Raw genomic sequence first — 19,920 nt, forward strand, 5'->3', positions numbered from 1 at the left:
AAAATAAAGTATTTATAGCGTCATTTGCGACAACTTGTAAAATATTTTTATTACTATAAAATGGTATTTATTTTAATATTATGGCCAAGAAAACTTTTTTCAACTATATTTTTGAACGAAAATAACGTGTTAATTGTGTATAATTTGAAAGCTAACCTATCAGGAAGCAGTCGAACTTAATTTCACTGAGAGAATGATGTTAAGTTTTCATATCTTTGCTCCCGATCTCCGAGATCTGTGTGCGGCGTGACGTCATGAGGAGGAAAATCGTAGCTTCAACTTTAGGAGAGGAATGAACTCACTGCAAACATTGTGAAGAAAGTGGGACTAGTTGCGCCATCTCTTAGCAATATTCAGGAACAGAAAAATAATCGCGGGATGTATATAGCGACGAATTCAATTTGAATAATGCAATTTTTCTCTTCGACACATGCGTGACACGCCAACAATACTGGCACAAAAGCGCCGAACGTATAAGATGCGACGCCAACACAAAAGTTAAATAAAAATTAGGAATAAAGGAGTTAAAATAAAATCTAATAATAAAATAATAGTGTAAATAGTTTTTATTTTTTGGAAATGAAAAAACTGTCCTCAAATAAGAACACTGGATGATACAGGGTTAAAACAGAAATAATTAAAAGATAAAGAAATTGCTTCTTTTTTCAAAAACATAAACATCATAAAATCTATATATTTCCATCATGGAACCTGATATTTCATTTTTCCAAAACAAAGAAATAAAGTTTTCAATTAAATATTTTTAGCATGTTCTAAATAGAATCAAAATTTCTTTGAATCATTGGTTTTAAAGTTATCATTATTGCTTTTCTTTGTTCCAATAAAGCAAAAACTTTTTTCAACTTCTGGGGTATATTTAATAATACCATAATCTCAATACCTCATTTAAGCTTCTAAGCTTAAATTGAGACTTACCTGCAGTAAAAGTTAGTTATTTTAGAATGTCATTGATCAGAATTAATAAAAAAAAATTTGTATGAATAAGCTCATTATGATAGTACTGATTTCATTAAAAATTTCTTTCATGAAAGAAATGTTATTGTTTTTTTAATTGAATTCAGAATATAAATCTTATATATTTTTATTTGTACATGGAGAGAAACAAATTTTGATGAAATTTCCGTACTGTATGATAATAAGTATTTCCAGTAAAACACATAATTCTAGAATTAAAAAGCGAAATATACGGTATTTAAACCATTCATTTAGTAATTATTCCTTTCATGCGGTAACGATTTACTGGAATTTCTAGTTTTCAAATTTAGAGTCCTTATTACCACACATTTAGTACAACAAATACAAAGAAGAAAAATAAATTTAACCAAAGAAATTGTTTTTATGTCATGATCTAAGGTATCACTATGAAATTGGGAAATTTTACCAAATTTTAACATATGAAATACTATTTACCATAAAATTTTACCATATTTTTTTGCTAATTTCACCAAAGCGTTTCGGTAAAATTACTTAGCTTTTACGTTTTCTCATGTAGACAGAAATTAATAAATTTCACCATATTCCGATAGTTTTTACAAAATTTTTTTTTATGTATATTTTTACAACTATTCTCAATGAAAATTTTCCTAAAGTATTTTATTTAATTCAATTGTAATACAGTAATCACATGAGAGAAACTTATGAGCAATCGCAAGCTTAATCTCCACACTATACTTAAATTTAACAGCAATTTTGTGATTCAGAGTTTCCTATGGGGTTGCTTAGTTGCCCGAAGGATTGCTTGTAACGGGTTACCATTTTTGTTATTTGTCTTAACTTCTGGATAATATTAATTTTTTTCTCAACTGATGTTATTATTCTATAGTTTCTCAAAGCTGCTTGTAAAGTGAGGGAAAAGAAAACACAGACATTGTGGAATATAGATAATTATCCATTTGTGTAATTTTAATATATCTATTCAACTAGAATTTAAAATTCTGAACAATTTACTTGCCCATTTGGGAAGCTGCATAGAATGAAAATGATTATTATGGTTAGCACATGATATGAAAACAATTTTAAGACATTGGGACATTTCATATTCCATTTATAAAAAGATAAGGGGTGAATGGGGTATAGATTTAGATGACTGCTATGTAGTATTTTTCTGATTTTTGACTCTTAACTATGAATAGAGATCTATTAGATCTTTCAAATCTATTTCGATTTTTTTTAAAAATTTAGTCTAAAAAAGTACGTTAGAATTAATACCTGACTTTCCATAATATAACATTGTCTTAATTTTTTTTCACGTAACTGACATAAAATTCAATTAAATAATTGATATTATATTAACTGCAATCATCAATTAGAAACATCACTTTTTACGAATTACCAAAATTTAAAAAAAAAATTGTTTTTCAAATACAGGAGGATTGGTTATTGATGAATTAAGTGTCATACTTATTTTATTGTAAAATTTAAAACACTTTGTACTGGTTTAATATGATCAAATTAAAAATTACAGGACTTATTTTAGGAAAAATGTATTGTAACATACAATATAAAAATTCAACTTAAATAAGAACTAGAAAAAAAATTATTAAAAGCACACTTTTTATGTACCCCATAATTTTCCTTATAGGTTTTAGATGTGTTTTTCATTTAAATAATACAAAAATAAATTTAAAAATGTAACATCCAATATTAAGTGTAGCATTTTCATTATTCATTTACATTTTTAAAATATTTTTAAATTGAAGCATTAAAATAATAATCCAGCTCTTTCTTTCAAAGCCACATTGACCTCACTGGGATATCTGAATTTAAAAGAAAACAAATCACTATCATGATAAGGCATTAACAACACTTCAGTATTAAAATACGAGATAAAATTTTATCAATTTGAAATCAGTTAAGGCTTTAGATATCACTCAGAAACTTATTTCAGGTTTGATAGATAATTTGATAATAGTTATAAGATTATTCTTTTTACTAATGAATGGATAATTTTTATGATAGGACTGAAATTAATCTGTTTCTAGAAATATAATTTATTTCCCTGAAATTTTTTTTGTTCTATTGAAATGAAACTATATTGAAAAGTTAGCATTAAAATAATAATCCAGCTCTTTCTTTCAAAGCCACATTGACCTCACTGGGATATCTGAATTTAAAAGAAAACAAATCACTATCATGATAAGGCATTAACAACACTTCAGTATTAAAATACGAGATAAAATTTTATCAATTTGAAATCAGTTAAGGCTTTAGATATTACTCAGAAACTTATTTCAGGTTTGATAGATAATTTGATAATAGTTATAAGATTATTCTTCTTACTAATGAATGGATAATTTTTATGATAGGACTGAAATTAATCTGTTTCTAGAAATATAATTTATTTCCCTGAAATTTTTTTTGTTCAATTGAAATTAAACTATATTGAAAAGTTAGCAAGCTAAGCTTACATACTTGCTTTCATTCTAGAAGAGTAAAGTATCAATAGTTAAATGCATGCTAACTTTGAATAATAATGGACGGAACATTATGAAAATCATAATACGCTAAAGCAAAGAGGGGATGAATGTAGAAACAGATAAGAAAAGTAAAAAGGAAAGTGATAGTGGAATATATGGGATTGTGGTATTTGTGTTTTTAAAAATTATGCCTTATATATTACATTACTATCTCTTTTTAAACTTGTAAATAAATACCGTAAAATGGTATAATTTGTTATCTTTGTGGGAGGCAGGGTAAATCTTTTTTCTCACATTTTACTGTATCAAGATAGCTTTTCGAAAATTAAAAGAATTCTCAGGGAATTAGAATAAAACGATTATTTCCATAATAAATTATTCTGAAAATATTTTTAAAAAAAACTCGTACTTTTGCAAATAACAGAAATAAAAAATAAAACGAAAGATCGAAATTTAAAAATAAAGAAATACAATCTTTTATATGTTAGAATAATGAAACAAAGTTAGCTTGGTGAATGTTTTAATTTTAAGCATTTTGCCAGTTGAAATCATTATTTATATAAAATAGAAATTATTTCAATCAAAATAATCAAAACATTGATTGGAAGAAATTATAATAAGTTTTAATTTTATCAGTTTAAAACGAATTCAGATTCCTAAAAGAATATTTAACTCTTACCGTTACTAAAATGATGTGCAGGTTGCAGTACATCAACTGCATTGATTTTGCATTCTTTTCATATGAAAGTATTTTTAATGCTCGAATTTCAAAATAAAAGTTATGTTTACTCTCCAAAACGGTTTTGTTTCATCAATGAAAAATTTTGTCCGATCATTCTCTCCATCTCCGTTGTGGCCATGATTATTTACATTTGTAAAAGTCATTATGCAGAAATTAAACGTCATAAAATGCAAACTGTCTGATTAGTCCAAGCGTGAGTTTGTTCTTAGTTATAGGAAAGTTTTTCTCCGTGCTGAGAAACGGTTGCTGTAATTCAGGCTACTTCGATTCACACAAGCATTTTTGAGCAATTTTTTGCGGAAGTGAAGGGTACGATTGACTTGCTGGTTTCATTGCCGTTAATTTTCACAGTCCCTGTAAGAAAAACTATTTGAAAAAGTTTTTATAGGTTTTAAAAGTTTTCATCACACAATGAAAATTATCGGCATCAAAACTCGTAAGTCAATCATAAGCTCAAATCGTATTCGCAACTTTTGTAATATAGTAATAATATAATATAGGAAATAAATAATAATACAGGAAATAAATAATAATAAAGGAATTGAAACATGTAATATTGGAATCGAAGTTGCCCGAAATATCAGCAACTGCTTCTCCGTGCTGAGAAACGGTTGCTGTAATTCGGGCTACTTCGATTCACACAAGCATTTTTGAGCAATTTTTTGCGGAAGTGAAGGGTACGATTGACTTGCTGGTTTCATTGCCGTTAATTTTCACAGTCCCTGTAAGAAAAACTATTTGAAAAAGTTTTTATAGGTTTTAAAAGTTTTCATCAAACAATGAAAATTATCGGCATCAAAACTCGTAAGTCAATCATAAGCTCAAATCGTATTCGCAACTTTTGTAATATAGTAATAATATAATATAGGAAATAAATAATAATACAGGAAATAAATAATAATAAAGGAATTGAAACATGTAATATTGGAATCGAAGTTGCCCGAAATATCAGCAACTGCTTCTCCGTGCTGAGAAACGGTTGCTGTAATTCGGGCTACTTCGATTCACACAAGCATTTTTGAGCAATTTTTTGCGGAAGTGAAGGGTACGATTGACTTGCTGGTTTCATTGCCGTTAATTTTCACAGTCCCTGTAAGAAAAACTATTTGAAAAAGTTTTTATAGGTTTTAAAAGTTTTCATCAAACAATGAAAATTACCGGCATCAAAACTCGTAAGTCAATCATAAGCTCAAATCGTATTCGCAACTTTTGTAATATAGTAATAATATAATATAGGAAATAAATAATAATACAGGAAATAAATAATAATAAAGGAATTGAAACATGTAATATTGGAATCGAAGTTGCCCGAAATATCAGCAACTGCTTCTCCGTGCTGAGAAACGGTTGCTGTAATTCGGGCTACTTCGATTCACACAAGCATTTTTGAGCAATTTTTTGCGGAAGTGAAGGGTACGATTGACTTGCTGGTTTCATTGCCGTTAATTTTCACAGTCCCTGTAAGAAAAACTATTTGAAAAAGTTTTTATAGGTTTTAAAAGTTTTCATCACACAATGAAAATTATCGGCATCAAAACTCGTAAGTCAATCATAAGCTCAAATCGTATTCGCAACTTTTGTAATATAGTAATAATATAATATAGGAAATAAATAATAATACAGGAAATAAATAATAATAAAGGAATTGAAACATGTAATATTGGAATCGAAGTTGCCCGAAATATCAGCAACTGCTTCTCCGTGCTGAGAAACGGTTGCTGTAATTCGGGCTACTTCGATTCACACAAGCATTTTTGAGCAATTTTTTGCGGAAGTGAAGGGTACGATTGACTTGCTGGTTTCATTGCCGTTAATTTTCACAGTCCCTGTAAGAAAAACTATTTGAAAAAGTTTTTATAGGTTTTAAAAGTTTTCATCAAACAATGAAAATTATCGGCATCAAAACTCGTAAGTCAATCATAAGCTCAAATCGTATTCGCAACTTTTGTAATATAGTAATAATATAATATAGGAAATAAATAATAATACAGGAAATAAATAATAATAAAGGAATTGAAACATGTAATATTGGAATCGAAGTTGCCCGAAATATCAGCAACTGCTTCTCCGTGCTGAGAAACGGTTGCTGTAATTCGGGCTACTTCGATTCACACAAGCATTTTTGAGCAATTTTTTGCGGAAGTGAAGGGTACGATTGACTTGCTGGTTTCATTGCCGTTAATTTTCACAGTCCCTGTAAGAAAAACTATTTGAAAAAGTTTTTATAGGTTTTAAAAGTTTTCATCACACAATGAAAATTATCGGCATCAAAACTCGTAAGTCAATCATAAGCTCAAATCGTATTCGCAACTTTTGTAATATAGTAATAATATAATATAGGAAATAAATAATAATACAGGAAATAAATAATAATAAAGGAATTGAAACATGTAATATTGGAATCGAAGTTGCCCGAAATATCAGCAACTGCTTCTCCGTGCTGAGAAACGGTTGCTGTAATTCGGGCTACTTCGATTCACACAAGCATTTTTGAGCAATTTTTTGCGGAAGTGAAGGGTACGATTGACTTGCTGGTTTCATTGCCGTTAATTTTCACAGTCCCTGTAAGAAAAACTATTTGAAAAAGTTTTTATAGGTTTTAAAAGTTTTCATCAAACAATGAAAATTATCGGCATCAAAACTCGTAAGTCAATCATAAGCTCAAATCGTATTCGCAACTTTTGTAATATAGTAATAATATAATATAGGAAATAAATAATAATACAGGAAATAAATAATAATAAAGGAATTGAAACATGTAATATTGGAATCGAAGTTGCCCGAAATATCAGCAACTGCTTCTCCGTGCTGAGAAACGGTTGCTGTAATTCGGGCTACTTCGATTCACACAAGCATTTTTGAGCAATTTTTTGCGGAAGTGAAGGGTACGATTGACTTGCTGGTTTCATTGCCGTTAATTTTCACAGTCCCTGTAAGAAAAACTATTTGAAAAAGTTTTTATAGGTTTTAAAAGTTTTCATCAAACAATGAAAATTATCGGCATCAAAACTCGTAAGTCAATCATAAGCTCAAATCGTATTCGCAACTTTTGTAATATAGTAATAATATAATATAGGAAATAAATAATAATACAGGAAATAAATAATAATAAAGGAATTGAAACATGTAATATTGGAATCGAAGTTGCCCGAAATATCAGCAACTGCTTCTCCGTGCTGAGAAACGGTTGCTGTAATTCGGGCTACTTCGATTCACACAAGCATTTTTGAGCAATTTTTTGCGGAAGTGAAGGGTACGATTGACTTGCTGGTTTCATTGCCGTTAATTTTCACAGTCCCTGTAAGAAAAACTATTTGAAAAAGTTTTTATAGGTTTTAAAAGTTTTCATCACACAATGAAAATTATCGGCATCAAAACTCGTAAGTCAATCATAAGCTCAAATCGTATTCGCAACTTTTGTAATATAGTAATAATATAATATAGGAAATAAATAATAATACAGGAAATAAATAATAATAAAGGAATTGAAACATGTAATATTGGAATCGAAGTTGCCCGAAATATCAGCAACTGCTTCTCCGTGCTGAGAAACGGTTGCTGTAATTCGGGCTACTTCGATTCACACAAGCATTTTTGAGCAATTTTTTGCGGAAGTGAAGGGTACGATTGACTTGCTGGTTTCATTGCCGTTAATTTTCACAGTCCCTGTAAGAAAAACTATTTGAAAAAGTTTTTATAGGTTTTAAAAGTTTTCATCAAACAATGAAAATTATCGGCATCAAAACTCGTAAGTCAATCATAAGCTCAAATCGTATTCGCAACTTTTGTAATATAGTAATAATATAATATAGGAAATAAATAATAATACAGGAAATAAATAATAATAAAGGAATTGAAACATGTAATATTGGAATCGAAGTTGCCCGAAATATCAGCAACTGCTTCTCCGTGCTGAGAAACGGTTGCTGTAATTCGGGCTACTTCGATTCACACAAGCATTTTTGAGCAATTTTTTGCGGAAGTGAAGGGTACGATTGACTTGCTGGTTTCATTGCCGTTAATTTTCACAGTCCCTGTAAGAAAAACTATTTGAAAAAGTTTTTATAGGTTTTAAAAGTTTTCATCACACAATGAAAATTATCGGCATCAAAACTCGTAAGTCAATCATAAGCTCAAATCGTATTCGCAACTTTTGTAATATAGTAATAATATAATATAGGAAATAAATAATAATACAGGAAATAAATAATAATAAAGGAATTGAAACATGTAATATTGGAATCGAAGTTGCCCGAAATATCAGCAACTGCTTCTCCGTGCTGAGAAACGGTTGCTGTAATTCGGGCTACTTCGATTCACACAAGCATTTTTGAGCAATTTTTTGCGGAAGTGAAGGGTACGATTGACTTGCTGGTTTCATTGCCGTTAATTTTCACAGTCCCTGTAAGAAAAACTATTTGAAAAAGTTTTTATAGGTTTTAAAAGTTTTCATCAAACAATGAAAATTATCGGCATCAAAACTCGTAAGTCAATCATAAGCTCAAATCGTATTCGCAACTTTTGTAATATAGTAATAATATAATATAGGAAATAAATAATAATACAGGAAATAAATAATAATAAAGGAATTGAAACATGTAATATTGGAATCGAAGTTGCCCGAAATATCAGCAACTGCTTCTCCGTGCTGAGAAACGGTTGCTGTAATTCGGGCTACTTCGATTCACACAAGCATTTTTGAGCAATTTTTTGCGGAAGTGAAGGGTACGATTGACTTGCTGGTTTCATTGCCGTTAATTTTCACAGTCCCTGTAAGAAAAACTATTTGAAAAAGTTTTTATAGGTTTTAAAAGTTTTCATCAAACAATGAAAATTATCGGCATCAAAACTCGTAAGTCAATCATAAGCTCAAATCGTATTCGCAACTTTTGTAACATAGTAATAATATAATATAGGAAATAAATAATAATAAAAGAATCGAACCATGTAATATTGGAATCGAAGTTGCCCGAAATATCAGCAACTGCTTCTCTGCGCTGAGAAAAATTGCCTATAACTAAGAGTAACTCATTCTTGGATCAATCAATCATTTGCATTTAATGAAGTTTACAAATCTAAATAATCAAGCCGTCATCGGAGATGCTGAAAATGATTGTACGAAGCTTTTCATTGATGAAGCAAAACAGTTTTGAAGCGTAAAATTTTTTTTTTAAAATCCGAGCATTAAGAATACTTTTCTACGATATAATGGCAAACTATGATAAAATACAGTTGATGGCAATCAACTAAAAAATTAGATAATAATAACAGCAACCAGCACATTTTAGGGGTGGTAAGTGCAGTAAACTATTTTCTAGTTAAATTTTCTTTTCAGTACATATATTCATTCTAAGCTAGTAAAATTAAAAAATATAAATATAATCGATTTCAATCAAAATTTGATAATTTTGATAGAAATAATTTATATTTTTATAAAGAAAAATATTATCTGAAGAGAAGATTCATATTAAAATAATCGCCAAGAAACTCGCTAAAGTTTGTTGAGTTTGTTCTAAAATATAAAATATAAAAAAGAAATTTAATTTCTTTATTTTTAAAAATTAATTTTTCTTTTTAATTTTTATTTCTGTTGATTGTAAAATCCTGTGTTCGATTATTTGAAAAAATTCTTTCAATTTTTTATTGTTTGTGTAGTAATTATTTTATTCTTTAATTTGAAAACTCAGAAACCATCAGTGGCAAATATTTACCTTGCCTTTTAAAAAGTTTTCACATTTTGCAACAATCATTTACAAGTTTAAAAAAGGGTAGTTACATGTAAGAAAAAAATTTATGAAACACCAATTCCACTACCCCAACTGCCCTATATTCCACAATCCGTTTCCTTTTTATTTTCTAATCTGTTTTTACATTCATCCCCTCATTGTTTTGATGTCTTATGATTTTCATAATATTTTGTCTATCACTACATTCTAAGTTGGCATGCATTTAACTATTGATACTTTACTTTTCTAGAAAAGCATTATGTAAATTTACCTTGCTTCAATATCGTAATGTAGTTTTTTCAATGTAATTTCATTTTCAATAGAGTAAAAAAAAAATTTTAAATATAATTTATGTTTTATAAGAGAAATAAATTTCAATCCAATCAAAAAAATTATAACACTAATTATACCTTACATATTTCCTTAGTGTGTAAAAAAATCCTCTAACTGTAATTAAAATATCTGTCAGAAATGAAATAAAAAAAGCTTTTGATAGATACCTGATTTTAAATTAATTGTATTAATCTATGTTCTTATAATATGAATGTTTCTGTAAAGTTTTATATTGATAGCGATTCTTCTCTTTTATTTAAGCTATTTCGTAGAGCCATGTCATTTTTATCTGTAGAAGAAAAAAAAAGAGATATATTGCTTATATCCTTGAAATTAAAAAAATATATAAATTAAGAATGTAAATTTATAATGTCTAAGTGTTACATTTAATATTAAATATTATGTTTTATTGATTATTTTTATTAATTATTTTTATTGATTTTTGTGTTATTTAAAATACAAAACACAATTAAAGCCTATAACAAAAATAATAAGGTAGATAAGAAGGAGTTCTTTTAATAAAATATTACTTTTTTCCAGTTAATATTTAATTTGAATTTATATATTGTATATCGGAATAAATTTGTCCTAAAATAAGTCATGTAATTTTTAATTAAATTTTATTGTACCAATAATGAATGATTTAAATTTTACAATAATAAACTATAATTATGACGCTTACATCATCAAAACCAATCTTCTTGCATTTGAAAAACAATATTTCATTTTAAAAAAGTGGCATTTCATGAGAGTAATGCTTTTGATCATAATTACAGTTAATGTAAAATCAACAGAAATATAACTTAAATTGCATTTTATGGCAATTATATGACAAAAGTATTCTGTGACAGCTATACGACAAAAAATTTAAGACATTGTTATGTTACACGGTCAAGCCAGGCATTATTTTTAAGTATTTTTTTAGAATAAATTTTTAAAAAAAACCCATTTAATAGATCTAAAAGTTTTGATAAGAAGTTTTGGATAGTAAGTCAAAAACTGTGTATTTCATGCATGAAATAGACATTTCTTCTTATTTATTTGTTTAATGGATTGAATTTTGACTTGATTAGATTTAGCGTAATAACTTACATTTACAATACCTCAGTTATGTAGACAGTAGTTGCATAAATTGGTATAAGTCAAAAATTGTACTTTGTACACACGAAATCTGCAAAACTATTAAATCATGCAGCTTGGTTTTTGAAATGCATCAATGTCTTAAAATCCTTTTCATATCAAGTGAAGTCATATCAATGATAATCTTTTTTATTCTACGCAACTCTACTAATACGAAAGAATTGATCAGAATTTTTGTATTGGAACTGAAAGACATTAAAGTGCACAAAATTAAACGGACATAAATCAATTTTCTCCCATGCCCGTGCTTTTTTTCCCTAACTTTATGAGCAGCTTTGATAAACGATGGAATATTAATACCAGATGAAAAGGAAATTATTATCAGCCAAAAAATGAGATAAATAACAGACAATTGTAACCCATTGCGAGCAAACGTTCGAGCAATTACGCAACCCTATAGGAAACTCTGAATCGTAAAGTGGAGGCCAGGGACTAATATAGGTTGCTGAAATGCAACCTGAGGCTGAGGTTGCTTGAAATTTTCTATTGTGTGTATCTCTTTCATAAAAATACTTTTACTTTTTGTTAAAAATTTTCAATCTTTTAAAAAAATATTTATGTTTTTACAAAAAATTTTCTCTTTTAAAATTTTTTTTTATTTTTTGTTAAAAATTTTCTATATTTTAAGAAAATATTTATGTTTTTACAAATAAAAAAATTTACCTTTTAAGAAAATACTTTCACTTTTTTGTTAAAGTTATCAAATTTTATTTTTCAAATTTTACTGGTTAAATTTTGTATAACTTTGAATTACTTGTTGAATATTTACGTTTGGAGGATTTTTGAAAACTTATGATGAATTCAATATGCGTATATAGTTAAAATTGTTACTGTTTGTGATATAAAATTGATTTTTGAAATAAAGATCATATATTTATTTTGTTGTAAATAATAATAGAGAACACAGGAAAAAATCGATATTAACTTTAGGAACTTAGCAATTTAAAAAATAATCCTTTTCCGTAGAATACTTTAACTTTTTTTATAATAATTCATTGGGTTAATGTAGTGTGGTATTCAAATAGCGTTTATTTTACTTTGTAGATATGTGGAAAAATATTCACGCATAAAAAGAATATGGTTCAACACTTGAAAATTCCCTCTAATGAAAAAATACTCTAAATGTCGTTCATGTGATAAGGTGTTTAATCGAAAATGTAACTTGAATAGACATTTAAAAACTAATGAAAAATCGAGAAACTTTTGAATGTGAAGAATGTAAAAAGACCATTTTTCGAAATGATAATTTAAAGTGACACTTACTGACTCATTTATTTTCGCAAAAATTTAATTTGTGTAGTGAATCTTTTAAGTTAAAATCTGATTTACTCAATCATATCCGATCCATTCACACACTGTCTTGTTCAAGAAAAAGGAAGATAGATCATTCCACAAATGACAATAAAAAGATGAAAAAGAATTGTGAAAATGTATTGCAAGTGTTTAAGAAAGAGACTCTTAATCCAAGTGAGGTAGCATCATGAGATTTACTTATATTCTTTCATGAAACGTATACAAAACTTAAACAGATAATTGAAAGTGATTTAATGGAAAATCGATCTATCAAATGGTATGTGATATGGAAAGTAAATTTTATTCGTACAAGCGTTGATGGAGAAGAGGAAACTACTACTGGTTATTTCCGTGAGATGTTTACAGCAACATATAATCCTTTGAGAGCAAGCAGTTACCTACCTCTTCCAAACAAAATAGCAACCAAAAAAGCAGTATTAAGTATTCACAATGAGAAAGTGTTTCAAACTTTTTCAACAAAAATTTTCTTTCTTTTTCAGAAAATATTTATGATTTTACAAAAAATTTTCTCTTTTAAGAAAATATTTTTACTTTTTGTTAAAAATTTGCCAGTTTTATAAAAATATTTCAAACTTTTTAACAAAATTTTCTATTTTATCAGAAAATATTCATGTTTTTGCAAAAATTTTTCTCTTTTAAGAATATATTTTTACTTTTTGTTAAAAATCTGCCAGTTTTGTAAAAATATTTCAAACTTTTTAACATAATTTTCTAGTTTTTCGTAAATTAATTTCATTAATGAGGAAAATTTCTAATATTTCAGAAAATATTTTTACTTCTGTAAAAAAATGTCTATCTTTTAAGAAAATATTTATGTTTTCGCAAAATATTTTTCTCTTTCGAGTAAATAATTTTCAAGTTTTTCAAAAAATAATTCATAATATTAATAATTTTCTAGTTTTTCAAAAGAAAATATTTTATATTTTTCTTATAATTTTCTAGTTTTTCAGAAAATTCTATATATTTTTCTCAAATTTTTTGTATTAATTCTTAAAGGGTGTAATTTTTTTTGTTGATAATATAAACTTTTTTCACTTGTGAAAATGATCAATAAAGACAAAATATATTTTAATAAAATAAATAGCATTTTATTCAAAATTTCACCCAAGCACTTCTGCAAGCATACATCATAGGTTTCTTAACAATTTTATTTTTACTATAAAATTTTTTATTTACATCTAAATGCGGTGGTAAATTGAATTTTCTGAGAAATAGTTGTATTCCCACGTACTACAATAAATATGAAGCATTATGTTATACTTTATATTATGACTAATTGATAAGGCGTGGATAAACCCCAAACGTCCTGGACAGAAATTATCGTTGAAAAATTTTGTGCGAAAATAGATAACATGACTCTCCCAAGTTCTGTAATCAGTATCCGTTAAAGTCTATAGATAATTTCTGAATTTTAACTCTTAATTTGAAAATAAAGTAAGTTATTTGCATTATTATAATATTAAATAATAATACAATGAATATGTTTTGAATATAAATGAATTTATAGCGTCAAAAATTCCATTTACTCTCTTAAAATGAAAGAGTTATTTCCCCTACTCAAAAAAGAGTTAAATTTTTTTAACTCAACTTGAGTGAAATACATTCTTATTTGAGCGAAATTCTTGCTTTGCATTAACTCAAACTTGAGTGGTATTTATTAAGCAATATTTGAGTGCTTTTAGCTCAAACTTGAGTGATTTATTTATTATTTAATTGTGTGCGAGATATAAGCTGGAATTTCTACCGTTTTATTTTAAAAAGCAAACGATAATAAATCTAAATAAGATTGTTATGTTCTGTGATCTAAATAGATTATGTCTTCGTTTTAAATTTACGTTTAATTTTTTTTTTCTGGAGAATATGTCATTTAATATTTTGAATTAAGAAGAATTAAAACAACTTTTAGTTCACAGCGGTATTTCTGAAGAAGACGCTGTTTTATTTTTCAGTAAGTAGATATACTTTGTTGTTTTTATTTTGAAAATACTTTTATTTTGAATGTGTTATATGCACATTCCATTTAAATTAGCTGTTTTTCTGCGTTTTTAAATAAATTATGCTATTCTTTTAAATTATTTGTCAAAAAAAAATATTAAATTTGAAAGTGTTAAATGTGGATGATTATGAAATATTAAAAAAATTTAATTCCCTGCTAGAATCTTTGTCAAAGCATGTGGGAATATATTATATCTGATAAGAGTTGTAGAATTTTTTCAGATTTCATATTAAAGTTTTAACATTTTATTTTAATATAATAAATTTATATCCATGTTTTAGTTTTTTTGATGTATAATTTTGGTACAAAACATTTCTGGATAATTAATTTCATATCATTCTATACTTATTTTATAAAAGATATTTACGAAATTATTGTTCATACAGTCTATAATTGCTGTTATTTAAATTGCTTTCTATTAATAAAGTTGATTGTCTTTAATTTATGAAAGTTCACATCTGCAACATCCATTCATTCAAATCAGAATCTTCAGATGTTCAATGTATTTTATTATAAAGATATCATTCAAAGAAAAAGTGGAAAATATTATATTTAAAAAAATTAAGCAGCATTTTGAATTTTTCTGTTCTTATCCTGTTTTTAGCTTTTATTTAATTGGAATTCAGAATTAATACTATCTTCTTATTTCATAAAGTATTTATCACATTATACAAACTATTTTTCCTTTGTTGCTAGCATAAAAGTTCTTACCACTTTTCTTCAAATTCAATTTTCGAGGCAAAATTGAAAATGCAGAATTAATATTTAATTAAAAGTACAATGTTAATTAAAGTATTTGAAAATGCAAATAAATTAGAATTTTACAATAGTTATAGATTAATGGTAAAAAAATAGGAGCAAAATTAAAAGTAATATTTATTATGAGATATAGTTCAATTTGAATTTATATACCTATATCCCAGCTGAAAATAAACTGTAGTTATTCTACAGAACTGAAGTAATTTCATAGTTTTTCTAGAGTTAACCTTCAAATTTTCTGTAGTGCAATCTTAACTGTAAAAACACTGCAGTTATTTTGCAGCTAATGCGAAGTAATTTCTCAGTAATTTATTTCGAAAAAATTTTAGCTATTGTCTACAAAATTACTGTAGTTTAAGTGAGGTCACTTTAAAATCATAAATTTAGAAAAAACTTAAATTTTAAATCCGTGGTCATTCTGCAGTAAATTTGAAGTAATTATGCAGTCATTGTTTCAGAAGTATACTTTCTGGTGAATCTGCAGAAAAAATGCAGTTACTTTGCATTGTTGTAAAATTGAAAGAGTTTGCTGTCTTCAATCTTGCTTTCCTGGCTGGTATATTAAATTTGTATAATGTTTTTTTTTTGATTACATATTAATTTCTTACAATTAGGTAAAAATTCTAAACATATATCTTGATAACGGAAATAACGTACACTATCTATATTCATAATAGTTAAAATTCATAAAATTCATACTTGATTTAATTGTAATTATTTATAATTCAGAAGCGATACAATTTTAGCTAATGCGAAGTAATTTCTCAGTAATTTATTTCGAAAAAATTTTAGCTATTGTCTACAAAATTACTGTAGTTTAAGTGAGGTCACTTTAAAATCATAAATTTAGAAAAAACTTAAATTTTAAATCCGTGGTCATTCTGCAGTAAATTTGAAGTAATTATGCAGTCATTGTTTCAGAAGTATACTTTCTGGTGAATCTGCAGAAAAAATGCAGTTACTTTGCATTGTTGTAAAATTGAAAGAGTTTGCTGTCTTCAATCTTGCTTTCCTGGCTGGTATATTAAATTTGTATAATGTTTTTTTTTTGATTACATATTAATTTCTTACAATTAGGTAAAAATTCTAAACATATATCTTGATAACGGAAATAACGTACACTATCTATATTCATAATAGTTAAAATTCATAAAATTCATACTTGATTTAATTGTAATTATTTATAATTCAGAAGCGATACAATTTAATTAGTTTAAAATATGCCTAAAATTAGGTATTTAAATATTTCTGTATTTTACTAACTTTATTAAAAATGTCGTTTTCATTAATTTTTATTATTTATTTCTTTTTAACTTAAGAAAACTATGTTTGAGCAAAGCTTATGGTAAAAACAATATTAAAGTAAAGTCAAGTAGTTAATGTAAATTAGTTAATTTTCTTATTCGAATTCATACTAAGCTAGGATTATTGCAGAACAAAAATTATACTTATTTTTTTCTAATCAAAACAAATATATAGTTTGGATTTTAAACAAACTTATATCAAAAGAGTTTGCAAAATTGAGCTTGAAAAAGGGTATTTAATCCAGTTTTTTTTATCTTTTAACGTCTTCTTCAAAAATTTATTAATTTCACTTAGTTTCAGAAATTTGTCTTAAAAAAAGTTAGGCAATTTAAAACAATATACCTTTTTTATTGCTTGAAAATGAAGCTTTATAAATTAAACGAAAAAATTTGTTCGAAAGAAAATGACTCATAGTATTTTCAATTGAACCTAAATGAGCATAATATTTATAAAACTGCTTACTTTAAAAATTCGTTTAGAGCTCCTTACTTTTAAAAATTAAACTTCAAAGAAAAGTGACGTAACTTAGGGGAAAGAAAAAAAAACTCAAATCTACAGTGGTTAGGAATTTTTCATAAAAAAAACCTCTTAAGTAATAATTCATTTAATTGTTGTTTTACCGTATACAATCAAAATAATTGGATAACCACAAAATGCTGCTATTCAAACTGTTAACTCTGAAAATTTTTTGTAACTGTGTTTTCACCTTATTTGATTTAACAAATAAAAACTTTATCCTCGCCAACAAGACCCAGCTCATGAAACTAATTAGTTCTTTGTAGCCGTCTTGACACAGGACTGTAGCCGAGATGGTTAATCGGTCTATCTCACGACAGACGGGAAGCCAGTTCGAATCTCAGCCTGTGTCGATCTGCTCACAGCGAAAACTTTCACTAGTACTATATTATCTGATTCGATATTTAAATTCAACAAACGTTGAGATAAAAAAAATTCCTATCTAAGGCTTTCTCTATCAAAAGGAATTTTTTTGAAACGAAAACTATAGTATTTTTTATCGCTTACGATAGATGGCACCACTAAATACAGTAAAAATTTTGACTGCAATTTACAAACTGAAATACTGAAAATCGCTCAAACACGAGTTAAAATCACTCACGTTTGAGTGAAAACGATTCACTCAGGTAATACTGAAAATCACTCAAACTCGAGTGAAAATAAATCAAGTTTGAGAGAAATTTTTTCACTCAAATTGAGTTATTTCCATATAACTCTTTCACTTGAGTGATTTTAACTCAAGATGAGAAGGCCGGTTTTTTCTAGATGAAAGAGTTAAATAGCACTCAAGTTGAGTTATTTTCACTCGTTCATTTTAAAAGAGTATATGTTTCTTAGATTTAAATTAATTCATTTGTATTTTTAAGGAAATTTAAAATATAACTGATAATATTACGTAAATATGTCGTTATTCATTTTCTAATAGAAAATAAAATTAATTCGAATGTTTTCTCATGAGATTAAAAAATAAGTTTTTTTATATTTTAATATAATAATTAAATTATATTGATAAAATTATAAGTTTATTCAATCATTTTTTTATTAAAATAAATACATTAATTAACTTGCTTCATCTTTAAACACCGTAGATATATTGTTATATATTAGTTTTTAATTAGATAATAGTTTTTTTCATAAATGATTTTATAGAAAATTAATAAAATTTATATTTCTTAAATATCTAGATTAATGCGTGTTGGAGCTCTTGCAAAATAGCAAAGTTTAAAATTAGATGAAACCAAAGGCATCTGTCCAGTTTTCAACTAACAACCATTCATTGCTAATATCATATTCATTTTTTCCTCATTAATGTGTTTGCGTAATAGATTAATTATATCATAGATTAATTATTATGTTTTAATTTACGTATTAGATAAATTAATTCATAGATTAATTATATACGTAATAGTTTCCTTCATTAAAAGCAGATGACATTATACTATACGAATTCTCACATGAATAACGAATTCTCGTGTCTACTATTTATGTTAGTATTTTTCAAAATGATGAAGTATTTAACGAAGCCAAGTCCCCTACTTGTCGTCGCACTAAGTGTAGGAGGTTTTCGTGGTTTTCCTCCTCATATAACATGGGTACTCACAAAGTCCTCTTCGAAGACATGTATTGTCTCAAGATCTAGGAGTTCCCTTGTCTTCTGGGTTCAAAAATAACAGGACTATATTGATAGCCGTAAATCCAAACGACGGTGATAAATATCTAATCTTATAAAATAACATTCATTGATTCAAATTTAATATGGCTTTGGTTCTAACACTTTTAATATTCATAGTAGACTTAATAAATACAATTTTCATTTTAATATTAATTAATTATAATTAATTGTATTAATTAATTTTGATTAGGATAATAATAATTACAGTCATTTATATCAACTATCGTTATGTTAAAAAATAACTAAAATTAAGAGTTATTAATATTTTCTCTTTAAGTATAGGTGGAGACATTAGAGTAAAAGCATGTGCGTGATATTGTTTATTTATTATGTAATAAAAGATGACGTCATTACTTCATAATATACGATTTCTCCCAAAACGCGTCAAACTTTAACACGTGTATGGTCAGTACCGTTGCCAACCAAAGAAAGTTATAATAACCTTAACAGGGGCAGAAATAATTATTTAATAACTGTCAAAGGTTAAGTGAAAATATATCGATGAAACTGTAGGACGATATCGATATCAAATCCTTTTCATTTATACGCGTGTTCAGAATACAAAAGTTTAACTTATTTGCACATATCTTAGCAAGCATTCGTAAGTCAGTGGTTATGATATCCAACTACAGACCCTAGAAGGCTTTTTGATTGGCATGAGTTCGATCCTCAGCCTTAATTATATTTAATAAATAATAAAACAGATTTAAATATTAAAATAGATTCAAAGTAATTTTATTTCTAACATTCTTACATAGCTGTCGCCACTAGAGTAAAAGCATGTGTATGATATTTTTTTTATTATGTAATAAAAGATGACGTCATTACTTCATAATATACGATTTCACCCCAAGGTAACAAAGTTTATAAGTATTGCCATCCTTAAAAACTAATATTAAAAATAATAAGTGTTGCCACCCTCAAAAACTAATAAATTAAATAATAAACAGAAACCGAAACTAAAATCGACACTACAGGCG

The sequence above is a fragment of the Parasteatoda tepidariorum genome, chromosome 7, assembly GCF_982258835.1.
Source record: "Parasteatoda tepidariorum strain Cologne lab strain chromosome 7, Ptep-v5.0, whole genome shotgun sequence".
NCBI lineage: Eukaryota > Metazoa > Arthropoda > Arachnida > Araneae > Theridiidae > Parasteatoda > Parasteatoda tepidariorum.